The 23,456-nt window shown below is 34.1% G+C and overlaps 1 protein-coding gene across 1 annotated transcript in view; it reads right to left on the bottom strand.

The window, feature by feature from the left end:
- The window catches only part of THSD7A (thrombospondin type 1 domain containing 7A), a 199,692-nt gene extending 181,280 nt beyond the window's left edge, over window positions 1-18,412 (bottom strand). The window contains exons 1-2 of the mRNA XM_026036254.1: window positions 18,360-18,412; window positions 17,558-17,694 (exon numbers count right to left, since the gene is read on the bottom strand). The gene's annotated coding sequence lies outside the window, so the exon portion shown is untranslated. The remainder of the gene's footprint in view (window positions 1-17,557; window positions 17,695-18,359) is intronic.
- Between the last annotated feature and the right edge of the window lie 5,044 nt (window positions 18,413-23,456).

The raw sequence follows: 23,456 nt of genomic DNA, 5'->3' as shown, positions 1-23,456 counted from the left end.
TTTTTTTTTTTTTTTTTTTTTTTTGGCTTTCCATAATGGAATGCTGAAGACTGTATTCATTTTATTTCAGAATGGACCATTAGCCACTGTATTCTTAAACCAATAAAAGAATGAATTTGAAATCAAACAATAAATAAACCTAATGCATACCTCTAAGCAGTTAAGTAATTAAAACAGATAGCAAACATTTCCTTTATTGTTTGTTTTTTCCCCTAAATTATGATTTTGCAACCATCCTTTAAATGGCTTTCACTTTTATTGCATTGCAAAAATGAGATCATATGCATTGTAAGCTCTTCATTATCTGAACTGATAGTGTTTTAATTCCTACAACATACAGCAAAGTCTAATATTACTTTCACAATTGAGCTTGTTGAGAATAATCAACTTCTCAATGGCAAAACAAACAATTTCTTTATAAAGCATACACACTGCTTTTCAACACAGATTACTGTGAAACATTCAAGGTATTTCTTGTCTTACAGTAACTATTTCATTTTTAATTAACTCTTCTGTACAGTGATTTCTCTAGTGATCTAATGACTCAAGTCCTCTCTGATGACAAATACTTTCAGTAGATCCAAGAGAGGAAAAAATATATATATATACTTAATAAAAGTGTTCTGTTCGCTATACTGGAGGAGTTCAATATTATGAACAGTGAAAGCAGTCTTAAATACAAAGATTTATCCAGAAACACAATAATATAGAATTTCATTACAAATTGTACSATATTTTTTTGTCTGAAACTTCCTATAAAAATCAAAACAACAAGCTTATAATTTGGAAACATATCTTWTCTTCCTGTATATAGTTATAGCACAAGTGATAAACAGTTACAATCATACACAACTAATCTACTTTTTTATTTTCAAATTTACAACAATATACCAATCATGAGATTCTGGAAACACGCACTTACATTATAAAAATAAGTAATCAGGTATCAAGGGAGCATGATCWTGCTTTGATCAAGAATCAGTTATAATAATATGTGATCAATAACTATCAATAACAAGATGAACTGGATGTTATAGAACTTGGCAAAGGCCAAGTGACAGGATCAATCAGTGACAGGAGAACAATACCTGAAGCTACTGGTAAGATATTGCCTGATACGATCATGGACTGATCTGATGGGTGGTCTGTTTAAGCATCTGGTTATACAACCCCCAGATAGAGGGACTGTGGAGGAACATTGTCCTACTGTGCTTCTTCCCTTACAAAACAAGAGAGGAGCTCCTTCAGGTATACCTGTCATTGGGCTCTAGGTCAATAACATCGCCTTGAGTTTCACTCAGAAGCACAGATGGTTAGAGTAGTCTTCAAAATGCTACTATGTTTCAAAACATCAACAAATATTGGGTAAGATTTCTTTTTTTTCTCACTGATATCCATAAGTACTACCACTAGGAAAAACAGCAGTGATGCTGCACTGTTGTCAGAAGGAAATAAATAACTTGGCAAGATCAAGATCAGAGACAAACTCCATTACATATATATACACATATACATGCGCACAYACATACCCCCAATATACACACCTAACACAGACGTGCAATTTATATATTCACACCTTAACAATAAATAGTATCAGAACATAATAGAACCTTCAGCTATTCTTGGAAAAAAAAGAGCAAACACCCACTTGAGTTAAGGACAGAGGGTTGGCTAGGAAGCATTCTGGCTAGCATTAACTACAACACTAATTTCTTTCTCTAGCTTAAACCATCAACCAACTGAAGTTCACCTTTCTACAATATTCTAATACCTTAAAGTATTCCAGATGGAAAAAAAAAATACACACACACACAAATTATAGTACCATCCACTAATAACTGTAATGCCTTATATAAGATTAAAGAAGTGCAAAAAAMTTGAATTAGTCTTTCGTAAGTTCTTCAAGTTGAAAGGAAATTCTATTCATCAGCACCTTGGACAGTGTTTTGTAACTCCTTTAGTCTTGAAGTCTTCTTAAATKTAATTAATAACATTCAAGAGCTTCCTTTACAATGCACTCAATCTTACACAAAAATTTTGCATTATTTAAATATATGCATAGCTACCAAAATATATGCTTTAAAAATCTATGTAGGAACACTTATATCCCCTCTAGAGCTAACTAATTTCATTTACAGGAAATAAAACATTACTTCGCAATGGTAGCACTACTGTCCTCTGAAGTCAGAGTATTTCTTTTGCCAATTTGCCTTTTACGGTTTGACTTTGAAAGAAGCTGAATTGTAAAAAGAACAAAAAAATGAATTTAGGAGATAATGATCAAAAGTCATATAATTTTAAAAGAATCCATACACTTAAAAATTCTTTAAATTTATCATAGAGAAATCACTAATTTTCATAAAATTTTCCACCTGTACAGGAATAACTAATGCTATTTCAACACTAGAAAACCATTGTAGTAAGCTTAGAAAATGTGATTTTACTGAGCCAGTTAAAAAAAATGTTATTCTAAAAGTCAGTGTAAAATGAACTAAATTTAAATCTCTAATTACCATGTAGATTATACTCGGATGAGACATTGRAGAATTTTTCCTGATGTTCAATTGGAGAAACCAATGTAAAGCTAAAAAAAAAAAAAAAAATTTGTTTGAGAGATGCTCTTAAAAATACATTTAAGAATTATTATTTGGATCCACCTGCAGGCCATTTCAGAAAGAGGCTGAGGGAATGAGACAGCAGGGAAACCCATTCAAGCTGATCCAATTTAGATATGCAAATTTTATCTTGTGTGTTAGAAAAGAACGTTATGGAACAGCCTAATTTGCACCTTGAGTTCCAAAGAAAAATATTTCTAATCTAATGAAAACATGCTTCCATTGTTCACTCTCATATTCACCAGATTTGGTCCAATCAGCTCTTCTCTTACCCATTAAAATTGCATTTCCACATTTGAAACAATTAAATATCATTAGAAAGAAAATTTAAAAAAAATAAAGAAAATAAATATATATTTTCACTTTCTTAAATAGACAATGTTACAAGTGAATGACCAACTGAAGTATGATAATGTCCATCATATTGATGGGGCTAAAATAAGTCCCACTTTAGAGAGGAAATGCTAAATGAAACAAGAGCAATTTGAAATTTAATGCTTGATATAGTACATACTTGGCTTATTTTTAATGGTCTTGGTTGTTCCAAATGCTGAGGTATGCTAAACAATAACACTTTTGAAAAATACAGATTACTTAAGTGTATGTAAGACTACTGCAGATTATTTCATCCCACACAGAATTTATAGTTACTATTATTATATATTACTATTTTTTTTTCTGATTCAGTGGCAGTACTGACAGAGCACATGACAATGTATCTTATAATTCATGCAYACTATCTTAAGAACTAGCATAACAGAACTAGTATTAATACTACTATGCAAAAAGCTTTAGAATAAACCTTTTTCTCTTAGCAGCACAAACGACCCTTACTGTTTTCCTTCAAGATATGCATAAAGCTTAAGTTACAGTAACAATAAGCAACATGAAATCTGAACAAATGGTACTGATAAAATACTGAAAGGAGGTTCAGAAAGCACATAGGAAAAGACTTTTTTCTTCCCCTCTCTCCCCCGCCCCCGGAGATGGAGAGTTGTCATTATCATATTGCCCTACTTGTAAACAGAGCCAAGTGCCAAATTAAAGCTCCTAAACACAGATTATTTGCAACATTTTTGGGCAATTCTATAATTTTAGAAAGCATGCAGCATACAGATTACAGTAAACCCAGAAACTAAGAATAACAATTTGTAGTCATTGAAAAACTTAGGTTTGATATTAATCACMTTCTGGATATATCTTTAATTAAATTGATAGAGAGCAGCTTCACTATGTTCACTTTTTGAAGCATATTCTTGAGTGAAATTCAACCTCCCCAGATAGCTTCTCATGGGATTAGTCATAACATGGAGCTCAGCCTCTGAACCCATGAAGATAACAAAATAATGAACTCCACTTTGATGAATATGATGAAACATATTCATTTCTTCTATTCATCCTTTCCAGTCATGGTTTTGGTAAAACAACCAGCTCTACCCAGCACTGACCATTTGCAAGTCCTTTACMTGTGAAGCCAGCTATACCTAACCAGACCTTCAAGAAATGTAGTTGGTTAGACTGCCAGCTTATTAGAATCATCATTTTTAAGCTACAAGCAAAGCAGGAGCAACGGGATGTGACAAAAAACTTGGAAGTCTAAATTTCTAGGAAAATAACAACACAATATTCACCTTACTTAGAAAGGCAAAGTAGTTGAATTTAACACCTGAACTTTCCAACTTCATTGTAATCGCACTGCAACTATAGGACATGTAAGCAAAATGTAATTACGACAGGACCAGCAAATAAATGGTTAATCTGTTGAAAACTGTATTTATAGAGTTCTCCTTCCAAGCTCTCCATGCAGAACAATTCCTGGAATAGCCCTGGTGCYGATGCTAGTGGCAGCTGGCCCAGACTGTGATTCAGGAAGCAGTGCCGGAAAAGCGCAAGGCCTGCCTGCCTGGTGCTATCCCATATGTAACTGCCACAAAACTGATCTGCAATGCCAGGGTTTAAGCAGACAGTTAATCTGTGTGAAAGAAAATCACCTCCCCGTCACTCAGCCCAGCTCTCAGGGTGCTAGGCTCTTTCTGCTTCTACTGCCATGAACGAGTCTGAGCACCAGAGGAGTCTCACGGATTCACTCCATCCTGGGTTGACAAGAAGGATGCCTGGAACTTGGTCTATGTGTGCTGCAATACTCCAACTCTCTGCTTGACAACAAGCAATCATGCTATGAGCAGATTAAAGAAGCGCTGCACATCCCCTCCAGCTCTAGGCGAGATGCCACTTTACTCCGCACRCAGAAAGTTTCATCAAGTGACAAAGTGCAGAGTGGCTGAGGAGATCACCCCCATCAGACRGGACAAAAGAATAGGCTTGACATCTCTCCAAGTCAATAGCACTTGGCTACCTTCTTGACTTTAGAAACACATTCTTGTGAGGATATYGCTAGGATCCTGCTATCTGCTCTATCTGTCCTGCTAGATCCTGCTCTGCCCAGAGTCTGCTTCCCTCTGTAACTCCTGTGGCTATCCTAATAGAACATCCCACAGCTAGCATTGAATTACTTAAATTCAAAAATAGAAGGGGAGGTTTCCCTTCCACTCCATTCAAAGTGAACTTTTTAAAGCTAGCTAGATACTTAAACAATCATAAATTAATTCTATACAGTAATAATTTTCATCAACATCCTGATACAATTAACACCCTTCCTGCTTTTCCCATTTCCTTTTAGATTTGCTTTCCAGTAATATTAGCATATTAACTTCCTGCAACATTTCACTGAGAAAGGAGAGGTGCATGCTGAGATCTAAGATCTCAAAGCAAATCTTTTGTCAGGAAATTAACTCCTTCGCTATGTTATATGTTACTTACTTTTATTAAATCAATTAACTTAAGGAACAAAACACCAAATTTGACAATTATGTGTTCTCAAAAATGAAACAAAAGATTCTCTCAATAAAAAACTTTAAGGAGAATTATTTTACAATTCGCTCACATATTTGTTTACAAAACTAGGAAGGACTAATGAATATATAGCAGATATATTTGCATGAATTCATACTGTGTTCTGAGTTCCAACATACATCACACACACAAAAAGAAGAAAAAATTAACAAATACCACATGATATTTCCAAACAAAGCTTTCATTCACTTTAATCATCTTTTCTGTCATTTGAAAATTATCTTTTTTAAGGGCCAATTCTAGAATCTTTCAACGAACTCCAGGGAGATAGACCTTCACAAGGTTGAAAGACAAGCATTTTAATTAAATAAGTCATATTATTGTTACAGTTACTATTTCTACATTTTATCTGATTCTTAGTTCAGAATAATTGCTCACTGTTGCCCTTCAAATCTAGATGAGATTATCATGTATCATAGTATTCTCAGTCCAGTAAATATTTACAGTAGGTTATATTCTCTGTTTTGGTGATTAACAATCCATAAAGAGATTTCAAGCAAAATTATCAGTTTAATCTAGCAAGGTTTTACATCTAGCATGCCAGACTGAGTCAGATGGTTATAGTAGTGAGGCAGTGATGCAGCCATAGTATCTGAAGTAAGAGAGTGAATTTTTAAAAACCCAGGGGAGTTACAGCACCATTTACTCCATCTGGGATACACTACAGGGGAAAAGGAAACAAGGTTTACTATGAATTCACTTACAAAATACATTGTCAAACAGCTATTTTCAATATAAAAAAAACGCATATTTTTTGAGTACATAAACGTGAATATACATGCATACACATACACACACACACATACATGCACAAACCCATATAACACACCACCTTTGGAATACATATATTTATTTTCAACAGCCATAGAAACATATTTTACATATTCTGAGACCAATAATTTTCACTAGAGCTGCCTGCTCATTTCTCTCATAGCAGAGCCACAAAGGCTCRTCCCTTTATAAATGCACAGACCAGCTCTGACAACACTAAGACAAGGGCCCCGAGGCTGCCAGGGTCGTTCAGCCCAGTGAGCAGGTTCACGTGTTCTGGCACTGCTCTAATTTCTCCCACCTGCTTCTCCTTTCCTTCTGCTGAGGTACTGCCACACGGCTGAACTTATGCAGCTGGCTGTACCCAGTTTTGTGAAGTACAACTTCATACCTACTATATACACGTGTGCAGGACTCTGCAGCTCAGGACCACTATCTACCATCCTTATGTCACTGGGATGGTGAAGAGATACATGACTGACAACACTCTGATCCAGATGACTCATATTTTCAAACCCCAATGTCCCAAATATCCAAAATACGCACACTCAAACACATGTAAACGTGACCATTTTTCTCATGTGATGGAGAAACTCAAACTCTTAGTGTAATGCTTAATATACATCTGTTTTCCTACCCTGAAGTTCAAAAGAATAATTCTGTTTAATGTACCAAACCAAACAAAAAAATCTAGAGAATTCTGTTTTCATCCTTTACCATAAACTTGAAATTACTATTTTCTTCCTAGCAGTAGCAATGGTTATAAACATGAAATATTTTCAAGACAAATCTGGCTGATATTTTGATTTGCCTGCAAGAAGACAGAATGCTTTTATTTCTCTCTCTCTCTCTCTCTCTCTCTCTCTCTCTCTCTCTCTCTCTCTCTCTCTCCCCCTCTCTCTCTCTCCCTCTCTCTCTCTCTCTAGCAAAAGCCACAGTAAACGTAATTTCACCTACTTTGTCCAAATTGAGGCAACTGTGTTTAAATTAGAGTGCTTAGGTAGACTTGTTCTCACATACAGCAGCTCAAACAACAGGAAACACACAATTCACCACAAAAATATGTACTGTATTTAACTGAATTGATCTAACATATCTTCATGTTGATCAGTTTGACAAGAGTCTAGAAGTGATTTTTACAGAGAAAAACATATCTTCTAAGAATGAAGGTAGTGAAAATCTGACAAAAACAATGGTTGAGACAATCTTATTTCTGTAGAATATCTCATATGTATCACATAGTAATAGTGAGAGTATTTTGACTAAAAGTGGTGATATTTTTAGATGAGTACTTCATACTTATCACATTTACAGAATTATTACTACAGATCTGCAGTGCTCTCTGAGGATCAAAAGAACATTCAATTATTAGAGAGATTAACCTGAATACACATTAGATATGAAAGATTTTCCTTCTGAAATCCATCTCTCAGAAGACTGACTCTTGGACTTGACTTTTGAATTTGTGAGTTCATTGAAGACCAGTAGCTATAAACCACGTTTGCAAAGTCAATAGGCAGCCTGACTGAATTGTCTTGTGGGAATTCAGGTTTTTAACTTTTTTTTGTAGTATAAAACACATTTTCAAAAGCTTGACTTTTTCTTTTTAACAATTGTAGAACCAAAGCATTGACCTGCTTTTTTCAATGCTATGCTTCTGGCCTGCTCATTTGCCTCTGTATAACCCACACTGTAACGGCATTAACCTGAGATTCCTTAGAGCCAACTTGCTTAACAGAGGTAGAAGACTTTTTACAATACTCACAGATGATGCCAGGAGGTGTTTAAGACCCCAGAAATCGTCTTTTGAGATTTTATTTACAAGCCTATAACCAATCACTGTTAAGCTTAAAATGCATTTGTTGTGAAGATAGGCAAGCCTGTCACTCTACATTGCATGCATTGCTAGAATTTACAGTTCAGGGCCAAGTAGGCAAGGGCTGCAGCTGGCAACTTCTGCACCAATAATAAATTTACCTCTAGGTGGTTAAAAAAAAAAAGGCTCTTTTTTAAAATTATTATTTTTCTACATGGTGCTATAGAAGATCAGAAGTTGTTAAAAGATGTATCTTATTGTAACTTGATGCAATTAAGAAAATAATAATTGAAAAAATATCTGGAAACAGTCATATACTAGATTGTCTATATTCCCTATCTAAAACGCTTTGCTTTACTTCTATTTCTTTAATCATAGTATATGTACATTTAGATTTCAACCAATTCTCTCATTCTTTAKGAACATAAGTCTCCAATCTTTATAGCATTCTATCTGTTTCCAAAACCCAAAATTGCTCCTAAGTTATAAATTTGATTTTTTTTAATCTGCTTTTTTAAAAAACATAACAATGCTTAGGAGTGTGCAAATATTTAAGTGAATAAACTGAAGAGTAATGTGAGAATTGAAAGTTATGAACAGTATGATTTTAACTAATTAAATTCTGTTCTCTTTTCAATTACAAGTGCATTCAGTATTATTAATAGAATCAAACATAGCAATGCACATAGGAAACTGAACATCAGAAATGGTGGTAATAATAATAAGGATTTCTGATTTTGGTTTATCAAACATTTATTTCATGAGAGCTTATGCCAGTCAGCGTTGCTCCAGAGGTATGCAGGATCTTACCTTAAATCATGGTTTAGGTTCACTAAATCAGTTTGACTAGTTTAAGTAATTTTAAATTTGTAAACTCAATTATTTATTCTACATTGAAACAAACATGTAAAACATGATCACATGCAGAAATAATTTTAGTTATCTTTCAGTCTTTACTAATAAAATAAAAGTCACTGTTGGGAAAGATGAAATACCACCTAATTTTATACGAGTTTTCCCCAAACTTAATAAAAGAGACAGACATTTTTATTCACACATCCAAAAAACCTTAAATCAACATTACATCTCCCACAATACCAAACTAGCTCTGGGATGTTGAAATGAGTATTTCAAGGTAAGATAACTGATTAGTGCTCTTGGGGTTAAAGTTCTTTTCTTCTCATCAGCAAAAAAAAGTCAAGAACTGTTATAAAGGATTATCCTTGTTTTTTTTTTCTTTTTAAATAAAATTCTTTGTTTTACTGTCTGATGTTGGAGTTTTTCAGACTCTGCTGCCTGGAAGATACTAAAAAAGCATCTCCCACAGGTGGAATCTTCATGCTTTAAGACAACTCAAACATCCACAGCCCCAACCCCCAGGACCAATACACAGAGGCCTCAATACTTTGATATGACTACAAAGAAAAAGAGATTCTCTTATAAAGAAAAAATGAGAAGGCCATTGTAAGACTCTCTCCTCCATGTCTTTGTAAGATTTCACTTAAATCTTACTTTAATCTTCATTTAAATATTTCACTGAAATTCAAAATAAGCTGTCAACTAACATTTCTTTAAAGATACAAAGATACTGCCCAGTTCATGTAAAAATACAATGCTTTCAGCAGATACCAGAATTCCACTGCTCTAAATCTGGCACTTATTCTGTTATTTCAGCCATTGAATACATGCCATTATCTCTAAGTTATACACATTGCATCAAAATTTTGATTAAAACACTAATTCTTCAAATATCACTATCCAAGTTATGCTAAATGTGAAAAAGTAAACAGGAAATTTTCACAAGTCATCTGGCTTATCAAAGAACATTAAAAACACATGCAAGAGCAACATGAACAACATGTCTCATTTACTTTGGGCATGCTAGCAAATATTTACAAAATACTCCAACTATCTGCAGAAATATTTATGTAAAATATACAAATAAACCTCAACATTTTTTAAGGAAAATGAATGAAATGAAATGAAATGAAAAAAAAAATATAAAAAGTTCCAGAAAAGTTTTCCGCATCCTTAAAGGAATGTAGTCTAGGAAAATGGATGGGAATCATTCATCAGAACTTTTCACCCCTAGCTCCAAAATATCCACCAAAGTTTGGTGCTACTTTTGAGAGTCAAGGTCATTTCCCAAGTATTCATTGTATCCGAGGTAGGGAACAGCTGGAGAAGTTTGCTGAGTTTTTGTCTGAAAGAAACCTTTCTTGTACATATCTCTTAAATCGTATCTGCACAGAGTGTTCTGAAACAAAGAAAAGTCATACAACCCAGTTTGACCAGCTTTCTGAAAGTTCAAAGATAAAGAGCATTTTCTGCTTAAATCTACTTAAGTCTACTATACAATGCACTCGGATTTTTTTTTCTCTCTTAATTAAGGGCTTGAACTTTCATATTTCTATATGGGGAAAAATGAACATTTTCCTGTAACTGTTTCAGAAACCAGATGCATTTTGATGGAAACATGCAATATTTCACTGCCTGTTGGAGTCCTCTGGAACGTGTACTGAATAGGATTCATCAGTCTCCATTGTTGTTATCTGCATTTCAGCTCTACTGCATTATAGTTAATAAAGATCTTGTCAATAAGATACGTGCTCCTGGGAAAGATGAACTCTATCTAAATGAGTCAGATGAATCCTTTTGTAAAATTTCGAAGTGGTCCTATTTCTCTATAGAAAAGATGTTATGTGACCTACTCCGCTGTAGATATCTAAATTAGATTAAACTCACATTCTCTAGTTTTCAGATTTGAAGTATGTTCGTTCTTTCTATGAGAAGAAAACAATGAAAATCTTCTTTAATATTTCCATTAATACACCAATCTATTTTGTGCTTTTACACTTTTCACAAATTCCCCCTTTTATATAAACACTCCTTTAGACTGGGAAATATGTGCAAAAGTTTGACCATAAATATGAACTAGCTTCCAACATTCCATCTTGAACTTTTCATATGGCACCAGTAGGACATGCCAATGCAGGGATCTGAGTAGGCAAAGAAGAAAACACTTAATGCTAGCCCCTCTCCATGAAGATGCACTGCAGCCATTTCCAATGGTAGTTCTACTCAGTCCTTATCAACAGTCACGACCAAACATCTTTAAAACCAAATATCTCTCTTCTGTTTCAGACAAGTAAGGAATTGCAACGTCAAGTAAGGATAACTTTGGACAATAGACCATGCATTATCTGAATGATCATTTTTAGTTGCTTAGTTCTTTTATCAGTTTTTGATAATTTGACTATTTCATAACCAAACCTATTTCTCAGAGTGTACCTTGAGGTTAAAATTTGTGGCTTACTTTTCCTGGATTCACTTTTTTGAAACAAGAAGTGGGATATTTCTGGGAAAAAAAAATGTGGCAATGTCACAACAAACTCACTGAGTAGGACTTGCATGATGTTCTCTCAAGACAGAACTTGAAGTTTAGCAAGTACAGCTTGCATCAGAGGAATAACTCTTGATCTTCTTAAAATATATATATATATATATATATATATATATATATAGAGTAAAGGTTTAAAATTCTCCTGGCAGTCTTCATACAGACATATAACAGAGAGGAGAAAGAAATTGTTAGTTAAGTGTTAAGAGAAGAGAAATAGGATTGATTGTGAAAAGTGAGGGAAGCCTGAGTGATGTTGGCATGGGTAGTTTTGGATTGAAATGAGCTGAACTCTCCCTAAAACGATCCAAAAGGATTTGTGAAAAGACAAAACTTCATATGCCAGTAAAGCACACCTTCTAAAACCACTAGTAGCACAATCTATCACTTGATCACTAATACTTTAAACAATGTTGAAATGCTTACACAGCATGTAAAGTTCTGTATATTTTCTCTTGAACTCTTCTAAAATATGCACAAGATATTGGCTTATCTTTCTCTTAGCAGCAAAAATGACTTATGTCCCACTCTTATAGGGTGGCAGGATAATTCCTTTCAGATAAATATCACATACTGAACTGTACATACTGACTGTATTAGCAAGCTAAAAGCACCCAAAATCCCTGATTATCTAATTCCAGATTTTTTAACATGTTAGACAGTTTTTACTGCCTCCTTACACTAAAAACTATAGAATATAACAGATGCTTGGATTCTGTTCTCAGTTGCATGCATGCATGCCCCTGGACAAAGCTGTACAGGGCAACGATAGACATAATTTGAAGGAAAAATGTATTTGAAGGAAAATGTCTTAAAAAAGAACACCTATTTTCTTAACAATTGTCTTCATTATGTAGCTACTAGGCAGGTTTTCAATACATTGTTTTGTAAAAAATACAGGAAAGCTAGCTTAAAATGGGGGGAGGGAATACGTTAAATAAAAAATAACAAAATGTAAAATGAACAGAATGAAGCCAGAATGAGAACTCTGGAAAGATAAGGAAGAGCTGTTTATCCACATACATTTTCAGGAAAGCACCATCTGAGAACTGGTATGCAATGGTTTCCCATCCTCAGGAGACAATTCCATAGCTTGATATATCATTTAGTGTGACTTTATTATCTTTTATGCTTAGTAAGTATCTGTTGCACAACTTTTCTAGTTCTCCTCCACTATCCCTAATTACCCTATTAAGCAAGTTGGTATTTGCATTTGCACTTCGAGCAGCTGCACTAGAGCTGTAGGGCATAAGACTATAAAACCAAGAAGAAAAATTAATAAAACATTATCTTCTCCATCTAGTAAGTTCAGTTTCTTTTTTAGTGGAAACATTTTTAGTAGTAGATACTATTTCAGGATTGTAAGGTAATAAATCACATCAAAACCTTCTATTATTCAGACTGTCTGAACTGCCAGACAGAAGTATCATCAGTCACTAATGGCACATTTTGCCCATAAGCTTTTCTGGTTTTAGGATAATTAGATAATTTAGAATAATATTTTTGTGTCCAAAAATATTATTCAAAATATTTGCACACACAAAAAGTGTGCTTCAAATTTAATGAAACAATTTTTTTTCCAGATCTAAACTTTTACATAACAAATAAGTTACAAACTTATTTTACCTTATTGTACACTGTTAACTAACTGGGTAATGTTTTTATGGAAAGGTAGATGAAGATTTTATAAATCTGCAAATCATGACACATTCACAGAATCACAGAATATTCAAGGTTGGAAGGGACCTCTAGAGATCATCTAGTCCAATCTTCCTCCTCAAGCAGGCACACCTACAGCATTTGGCACAGGGTGGCATCCAGGCGGGTTTTGAAGACCTCCAGAGAAGGAGACTCCACAACCCCTCTGGGAAGCCTGTTCCACTGATCTGTCACCCTCACTGTGAAGAAGTTCCTCCTCACCTGGACATTCCTGCAAAAAACTTCTGACTTTCCACACAATATATTGTCAGACAATCTGGATAGCTTGCAGTACATAAAATAGGAAAAGTTAATCTATCACTTATGAAATCAACATGAGGGCATTTTTTCTAAACAGTACGCATACTATTAAGAGTAAGAAAACAGAGAGTAATCAAGAGTCCCAACTTATTCATCGTTATTTATTACTGTGGAGAAGGTAAACCCAAATTGCCAGTTGCTGAACCAGTAATAAGCCAGATCTATATATCCTACATTCCTCATAGTATATGTCATCTTGCATTAGAAAACTGATTTCTTAAGCGTACAGATAAAAGCAGCACAGATTTTTTTTCTATTCCCTTGTTTGCACAGTCCTATTTTTGTAATTATAATGTCCTATTTATGTAATTCTACTGGCCATGAAAATCTCATCATAACACTTTCTTGTATTTGAAGGGGAATCATCAAATACAAGATATTTTCTGCCATCTCCACTAAGACTTTCCACTTTTAAGTATAAGAAAACACATTGAAGATTCCCATTTGGAGAAAAGAAGAAATTTTTACAGACCAGCAACAGATTAAACAGACTAATGAGTAGATAGCAGGTATTCTTCTTCCCTGAGAAGCTGGAGAGTGAGCTGCTAGGCAGGTGACACAGCTATTTAGAGTTGATGTAGTCCACTGCAAGTCACATCAAGTCATGCTACTCCAGTGTGGGAGAGGGCCACGCCACCAGAAAAATGTAAGATCTGTTTCCTCTGCAGAGATATACATTGTGGGACACTCCGTTTTATATGTACCTAATGACAATAAAGGATGGGTATGGCCAACTCTCTAGAATAAATCAGCTGACAGAAGATGCCAGAATGGTAAGGWGGTGGCAGGGATTAATTACTATCTGGAATTAAAACACTGTCTTTTCATCAGTTCAAAATGTATATTGTGTGTTCTGGAGGGGGAGAATTGGATTTTTTTTTAAACAATACACACATACTAACAGATATAGCCCGCTCCATCAGTTATTTTTAAAGTATAGTTTAGACACCCTGATTGATTATTTCTTTTCCTTYGATTTACATACCACCAACCACCCAGGACATGAAAAACAAAACAAAAAATCACAGTGTGAAAGACCAAGTATTTGATGTAACCTGATTCAACTTGTTTGATAAATCTGTTACTGCTCATATGCCATTTCAAACATTACATTCTACTCCATAATAAAAAAAAATGACACTGTTCATACCACAGGGAACTTGTCCGTGCTATAGTCACTGGAAAACATGTCCAATTTATAACAGATTAAAGGCAGCACAAGGAAACCCATATCTTTTCACAAAATTTCGCCTCCACAAACAGTTCTTCATCTTTTCAAGGACAAGATGACAGTATTTAGTGACACTCTCATATCCTCAGTTCACAGAGCCAAAAATCTGCCACCACACAGCTGTTGTGTCAGTCAAAAGAACTACAAGCAGATCAAGACATGAAACACAGGTGCCTACCATACCTCTTCCACCTCTCTTCCACCTAAAATATGTGTTTTTTTAGGGAGATATACTTTAGTGAGTGATCTAGAACTTCATTGTCTGTTACTGTTTCCTTTACAAAATTTCTAAAATTAGTTTCACATTTGCCAAATGGTCAGATGATGTTTTCAAGCACCATATGCCCATCAAGCTGACACTGTTAGRAAGCTTCAGTGAAAACAGATCAACCAATTTTGACAGTTTTATTAAAGAAAATGCTTCTATAAGCAACTATTTTATAATTTAATTAAAAGCGAACACTCTGAATGCTTGGTGTGGCAACCTCACTGTCCTTTCAAAATTATTTCCAAGAATTTTAACTTAGCAATATATGAATTTTCATTAGATAAAACAGTTATTGGAGAGCCTAGGAAGAAATACTTTCAAACTAACACAATGACAGTTTCGCTTAAAAAGAAAAAAAACAAATCAAATCAAATCCCTCATGTTTATTCAATGAGAAGTTTTATTTTTTTTTCTATTGCGAGCTGCCAACATTGACTGGGTTTTTTTAAAACAACAATATGACTTTATTCAACATGGTTCTGATAACACATTTATCAGCATCTTCACTACTAGTGATTGGATTTGTAATWTGAGTTCAAACAATGGACTAGTTAAAATGCCTTTGATCATCCATTAATTTTGTTCAGTTTATCATCTATGGAGTTTAAAACCAATAGTAAACTCATTTTGTACTCTCCTTGATCTACTGGAAGCAAATTAAATCTTTTAAAATGCACTTTTTAAATTTCTGAATAGGCTTCTCTCATCATTAAAGATTGATGGAGGTAGAGAGAAGGAAGGGAAAGACAAAGCTAGATTTGCTTAATTATTAAGACTCTAGAAATGCCAAGGAAATTTCGCTAGAATTATAATAAACAACACAGCACTCAGYGTTTCAAGATGTAAATGTTTACTTGAATTTGAATTTGGAACATAATATTTTTCTGGTAAAAAGTTAAAATAAATAAATAAAGTAAATAAAGATACCACTGCAACATCATCTAGACAACAGAATTTTTAGATGGGAAAACAGAACTAGATGAACATTCTGTTCTTTCTCAGCCTACGGCTGAATTAGAATTCCCAACACAGATGGTAAAGAATATGAGATACAAGGAAGGTCCTCTGGGTTTGACATTCACCTGTCTCTTTTCAGCACCAYGAAACATAATAGAAACTGCTATTTCCTCAATTAATACCTGCCAGAATCTGTAAACTGACATCCCTATGCTTTTACTATTATTTAGTTTGACCTTGATATCATGAACAAGAATATAATTATGATAATGAACCAATTATTTTTATACAATATAGCAATCAAAAGGACTACCACTCCCCTCCTTTTCTCATGATAATAACTGAACATTCTGGTATTATTTCATCTTCAATCATTCCCATTTGATCATTATCATTAATATTTTAATTAACGGTTTTATTGCTTATTTTTGAAGTAAAATAGAAATTATAAAGTTTCATAATATTTGTAACAACACACAAGATGTATGATGTATGATGTATGATGTATGATGTATGATGTATGATGTATGTAGTATCATAAACAGATATTAAAGTTTAGAATGTGTTATGGGTTTTACTGGAATTAATTTTGAATGATGGCAGATCTGTCTGTTAGGACAATCAACTGCCAGCAATGCAACTGCTACAGCATAATATGCACTTTTTTTGTGGAATCAGACAGTCATTCTTTTTACAAATACAAATAATTTACAAATAATTCACAAATAATTCTTTTTACACCCAATAATGTTTTACACCCTTCTGCTTGAGAAAATCAGGTGAAAATGTTATTGCAAGGCAGGATCCGTCACATACAGTGCAAAAACAGACTAACTAAAACAGAGTATGTAGCAGTGACCTGAACTTGCGGGAAAAAAAGTTTCTTTCACATACAGAAATCAGTACAAAGCTGTTATCTTAGAAAGGTTAGCAACTGTTAAAATACTGGCCCCACTAAAAAYTCCTGTCTTTGTCCTTAAGAATCATAAGCTCACTAAAAATTGTGCTCTTTTAGAGAAAAGCATGTTTGCTCTCTTAGCCAGAAAATAATCTTTCCAACCTTGGTCACTGCAGGAYTTATTCTCAAACTTTATATACACATAAGTTGCCAAAGAAGAGAACAATTTTTCCTCACTACCAAAATTATTCTTTTAGGCAAAGACAAGTTCTCTTAYGATGAACTGCACCAGTTTACAATCAATTTTTGAATTGTGACAACTTATGTRTAGAACAGCAAGTTAGGCTTTATTGTCTAGCAATAGTCTTCTTTCCTGARACACACTTATAACAGGTATAAAAACAAACTCTCTAAAGCATTCCAACTTAATTTAGACAAGCTGAAGTTTACTGTTATGCACGTCTGCTTTCTTAGCCTACATATAAAGGCTGTTTTATGCAAAGGATTATATTTCTGCTGGTAAGATGAATCAGTTAAGCAAATTACTCCTAATGAAAAATTTTCCTACTAACAGTAGGAAAGAGGGAAACTTGGAAAAGATACACATTAAAATCACATAAAGCATTCTTCCATTTCTAGAGAAGCCTAAGCAATAGAAACCAAACCAACCTTTCTGCCACAGGAGGTGTCCGTTCTGCAGTGCCAACAAGAGTCTCCACAAAAGGTACAACTGCCCTGCATGCTAAAGCATTGCTGTATGACAGGGCATCGGGCAATCACTGTACAACAACTCCAGAAGAAGAAATCTATTTAAAAAAAGAAAAAAGAGGCAAAAATTACCTCCACAAGTTCTACACATAACTACCTCCACATAACTCATTAAGGAGAGGATACTGTCATGGTGTTATGATGAACTAAGGCATGTACAACCAATACTAAATTCAGTATTGATATTTCTATATATACAAGAATATATGCTAAGCATATTTTAATGTCTGTCCCATTTCTATGCTTATACAAACCCCAAATGCTTTCTAATTCTTCTAAATGATYCATTATTTAGGGCTCCATACCATAATCATGCCTGGAAGGTCACTCCACACTTTCTCATATGAAAAACAGCTGCCAGTCATCTGTTTTGAACCATWTTCCCCTCTTTCTCTCTTCCATTTATGCCATCTGATCATATTATTTACATCCATTTGAAAACTCTAATTTAAGATGACATCCCTCTGAATCATGGCAAAGGCTCGATCATACTTTTTCAAGTATATGGTTAGAAATTTTTACTTTCCATCATAAGTTATGTCAAAAAAAGAAGGTAAACACAATTTGCTTACAGTTACGCATTAATATCAAAATGATTAAGACTTCATCTTTAGAAAGGCCTATTAAAATCAAGAAAATCCCAACTGGAGACAAATGAATTGGCCCAGAGAACCCCAACCAGCCTAAATTTTAGGAAACATACCAAGCAGAAAGCATTGCTATCAAGTAATGAAAACACATAGGTAAAATGACTCTGGTATTATATAACAACACATCCAAGTTTCCTTTGGTAGGAATAACCTGCCAGTTGACATGAAAAGACGACACTAGAGGATATTTTTTGCTGCGCTGTCTGCTCTCCATTACTTGAGATCTGGCCCAGATTCCCTTCCTGCAGTGCAGAAAAAGCCTTAGGGAAAACAGTGCTCATGTAGCCTCTCTCCTTTTTCTTTCTTCCTTTCTCAAGATCACTGAAGGGGGCTWCAGAAGTGGAATGACCACAGTTGTGGTCAGTGATGAGGACCTGCTGTTTCCTTGGCTGCYTTCATCTTTGCTATATTGGAAAAACCTGAACTTTCCCCTCCAGAACTATACCTAATTTCAGTTTGGATCTTCCTACCTCATTTTAGTTTCTGTTCTTAAAAGCAAAGAAGAGATATGTCAGAGTCAGAAAACTTACTTCTAATCAGTGCAAAGGAGTTCTAGCTTATCCTAGAACTTATTTGTACAGATTGCTTCTTTCCACAGTTATGCTATGACACTGAACTTTCACACTAGCTACCTATAGAAAAGATGTAGAAATAAGAGAAAAYTGTCCTATGATCTCTTATAATACTCTGCTTTTGCTTAGAACTAAGCAGTCATTCATCTGACTCTTTATACTTGGCCATTGCATGGTAATAAAATATTTACTGAAGGTTTCTGATCTGGTGTTTTGTATTTCATAATCTAAATTAAACTCAAAGTAGCCATACTAGTCTCTTGAGATTAAGGTCACAAATATTCTTAATTATTTTTCCACCAAACTGCCAAGGTSCTCTTACCACCAATATAGTACTGTAACATAAAAAATGTCACTGGTATCAGCAGTTTCAGTGCTATTACACTAGCCTTAGAGTTATTTCTGGAAGGTCAAACAAAATTATTTCTACACATATCATTCGTATGATAATTTGGCACATGCAATAGTTTCTCTTTGCTGCCATGACTCTTCTTCCCAGCCTCAGCAGATAAGAATATTTTACTTGAAATTCTACATTTTGAAATAGCTTTACTTTTTATTCCTTTGTGAAGAAAGCTTAAAACAAGAAGCCATCTGGTATAATCAGAAAACAATGCCCATCTGAATATTAGTATGCAGCCAGTGCATGACCTGGGGAGCTGGAGCAAGCAGCCCATTGTAAGAAAGAATAAAATATCCCCGTGTTGTTTATTTGACTTTACTGACAATCATATTGCACATTCAGCAGTAAATCTCTCCCAGTGATATATTTGAAGTTGGAATGTCATTTTCTAGCCTTTTAGATTTCTTTGCACTAGGACATTAACTCAGGATTTTAGAATAAGCTATATGGATGCAATTTAGTAACTCAAATATACAGATATTCAGATGAGGCAAGAGGAAGAAATTAAACATGCAGGTTAATGTTCATGTTTGCTTTGAGTCCACATAAAAGAGTAATTTAAAGTAAGTATTTAAAGTTTTAGATGAGCGCCACTAAGCAGCTGATTAAATAGAAACAAGCAAGTTAATCTGAGTAATTCATATAGCAAAATGATCAAGGTGACAAACTTGTCTTGTTGGACCTCTGAACTRTTTAAAATGAAGCTATTTCAGCCAAATTTGATAAGCATAAGTTTCACTGTGAGGATGATATTTCACATTCAGCATTCAGCTTGGAGCAAAATACTATACCCTGAAGAATGAACTTATACTAAAATGCTGACAAGCCCTTACCACATGAAACAGTTCCTGTTAGAGGGTGGATTGCCTATTCTTGACATTTCAAAATCAGTGAATTTGCAACTAAGGAATAAGATACAGTTCATGTTCACTATCTGTAATTCTCTGAGCTTTTTTTTCCCCCTGTTTGATAAATACAAAATGCATATCTACAGGAAAAAGTTCAAATTTTTGGCCTTTCCTGAGCTGAAACTCAAAATGTTTTCAACTTGAACCATTACATCAATAAGGTCTATCAGGCCTCACATGAGAGCAGTATTAAAATACACTAATAAAGGTGTGTGTGTATATATATATATATATATATATATATATAAAATATGCATATATATGTATCATCATCCTCTATTTCTCTGCACAAAGCAGAAAGCCACATGTTCCTCTGGCTCTTGGTTGTAACTCTTATGATCTAAGGCAACAGACATTTGATGTAGAGGCTCTTTTCAGTTATTTATTTATTTTGTTCTGTAATTGAGGAAGGTTATTATTTAAAAGGAAAAAAAGTTAGCTCCAAGCCTTCCACTAAAAAGGAGTCATGCCATAGTGTTCAGAAACAGCATATACAGAGTGATTAGAAAGAACAAGCCAGGGAGCCAACATGGACCAAAGAACTGGAAATTGAAAACAAAAATAAAACATCCCAGTCTTCAATATTTACTGCCAAGAATATGAATTCAGTTATTTGACTTGCAAACMTGAAGGTGAACGTTAAAATTGGAATGATAGAAGCATCTTATACTATTCTAATGCAGAGATCGCTAGGTTACTAGTGAAAACTAACCTTTTACAGAGGAACCTAAGGAATAAATGATTCTCAGGCTACTGCAGTCACCACAACTATGAAAAAAAAAAACACTAGTCCATGAAAAGATTCTTCCACAAACTCTTCTAAAAGAGCTTTGGCATGATGACTTTCTGTTCACCAGAAGATACGTTTCCCCCTCTGGAACAGGCACAGTTTAGCATGAGCAAAAGTTTCTTTTACATTTTACATTCCCATACCTTTGTTAAATTTATGATTTTTGCATTTTTCACAGGAGGCCATGCAAGCTATAAAAAGAACCAATTACACTGTTACGCTGACAGCTTATAGATGGCAAAACTACCACTGTTCCGTATTTGATCTTTTTTGAGCATTATTTTTATAAACCTCACTTTTAATATACTCTTTCAACATTTGTTTGATTCATATCTGCTCATTTTCAAAACAAATGGTAGCTGCCATATAGTTCTTTTTTCTTACARATTCCTTTCTCACCTCCCAATATCCTGTTAGGTCTTGAAAAAATATATATATTCATAATACCTCACACTGTACTAATAATGCTATGAACTGCATGCATATTGTTATARTCTGTAATTTTTATGTAGGCCCATTAAATATTCCTAATTATAATAGGAATATTTAGGATTATAATATCTAATGTTTTCACCTTGTATTGAGATATATAGAGAGTTACTGCAATTTATTTTCATATAACAAGTCTCTGGACAGAAATTATAATCTTCTAATATAAAATATGATCAGCACAAACACACGGAGCATTTTTCATGGTTCACCCGTTTTCCTTTTCCTCTTTGGGTCTAACAGAATTTGAAACATTTCATTACATTTGGAACTACTATATAAGGGGTTTGTAAGTTTTAGAAACCTAACAGGTAACACATCAAAATGAAAAAGACAAAAAATTAATCACCATCAATATAAGAAAGAAAGATACAGCACTACAGTGATAAACCTTACATGCCTACTGGAGTAAGTCTCAATGTAACTAGCCCAGAAATTAAAATATAAAGTCAAATGTTATACTTTAATTTTACGTAATTCACCTAGTCTTGAAATTATGTGTTACAGATRTATTAGTGGCCCACAGCAACTTGTTAGGTACTTCATTTATCCCAAATCTTCTGATACTTATACGCATCTAAGGATCCCATCTGCATATACACTTACTATTATAATACATGTTGTAGGAGTATGTTTAAAACTGCACATTTTTTCTTTCCCTTATATATCAGAACAGGGTAATAAGCTCAGAGATGGTGATTTTACTGTGAKCTTTGCATTGAATTCATAAATAAACTCACAGAATTCACACCATAGCATCTAAATGTTTTGGGACTGGAGGGTTTATTTAGATTTATTTATACTGCTTTTGGTTCCTTATGCCCAAATAGGCTTCTCTGCCATGATCACTGCTTTGTTATCTAAGGATCTTTAAAATAACATTKCAATAAGAAATAAATACAAAAAGAATCCAATATCAAGCATTTTCTTTGCAGAGACACAAGTTTATCTAACAGAGAAATATTACAGGCAACAGTGCAGAAGTGAAAGTAGTTATGTTATGTGAATAAATAATACAGTAATATGCAGTGACCACTCTGTAGCAAGTACTGCAACATCATGATGCAAGCACTACTAGAAAAAAAAAGGCAAAGAAAGCATCAAGGTCAGTGGTCTGTGTTCTTGGATGTGGAGAAGAGCGGGATTTTTATTTCCAGCCTGCATGATGCCTGTGATACTACTGCACTCATGCCTCACTCAAATTTGCTATTTCTAACAGAACACATTGTAGTCTCTATCTAGACGTTTAAAGAAAATGAGTAAAAATAATTTAATTTCCCATATAAAGTAAAACAGAGATCTACTGTACTTGCTCAATATAAGGAACCATTTATAGCAGTCAGAAAGGCAAGCACTGAGTGATACCAGCATGAGAATATACAGGTATCATCGACAATTACTATAAAGGTCAACATATGTAAAGGAAAAGAGTGATTATCCAACTTCTGCTTCAAAACAGCATTTTATTACAATTCTCCTTTTCCTCAACCTTTCCTATACTGAAACAGCATGAATATGTGAAATACTTAATTCTGGTGCCTCTTAATTTCCTCACTTCATTACAGATCCATATTGCTATCTAGTCTTCATTTCATCTCGCTTGATGCTACTGAATGACTGGTTCCAGGAAAGAGTAAAACCATTCCTGTGGGACTTTAGCTAATGATTCTTTATTTTGCATTATCCTACAGGGAGCAACAAACATGCAAAAAATCTTCGAGATTGTCATCCATAAAATACAAGTCATTGCATTGCAATTTTAATGTAATTTGGAATTCACCAAGGACCTGGATCATAGTTTCTATTTGCTAAGTATATGTTAATTAATTCTAATGAYGTGAGAATAATCTTCCATTTTGGTGCTATCATACAACAAACACAGATAGATAGAAAACAATATATTCTTCCTAGATTTTATTCCACACAGTTTTATAAAGCTTTTTTATTATTACACTTCACAATAAAACTCCGTGAGACCAAAGAAAAAT

This window comes from Nothoprocta perdicaria, unplaced genomic scaffold (genome assembly GCF_003342845.1).
Source record: "Nothoprocta perdicaria isolate Ctin4 unplaced genomic scaffold, notPer1 scaffold_173, whole genome shotgun sequence".
In the NCBI taxonomy this organism is placed as follows: domain Eukaryota; kingdom Metazoa; phylum Chordata; class Aves; order Tinamiformes; family Tinamidae; genus Nothoprocta; species Nothoprocta perdicaria.
This window is presented reverse-complemented; position numbering and strand designations above follow the sequence as displayed.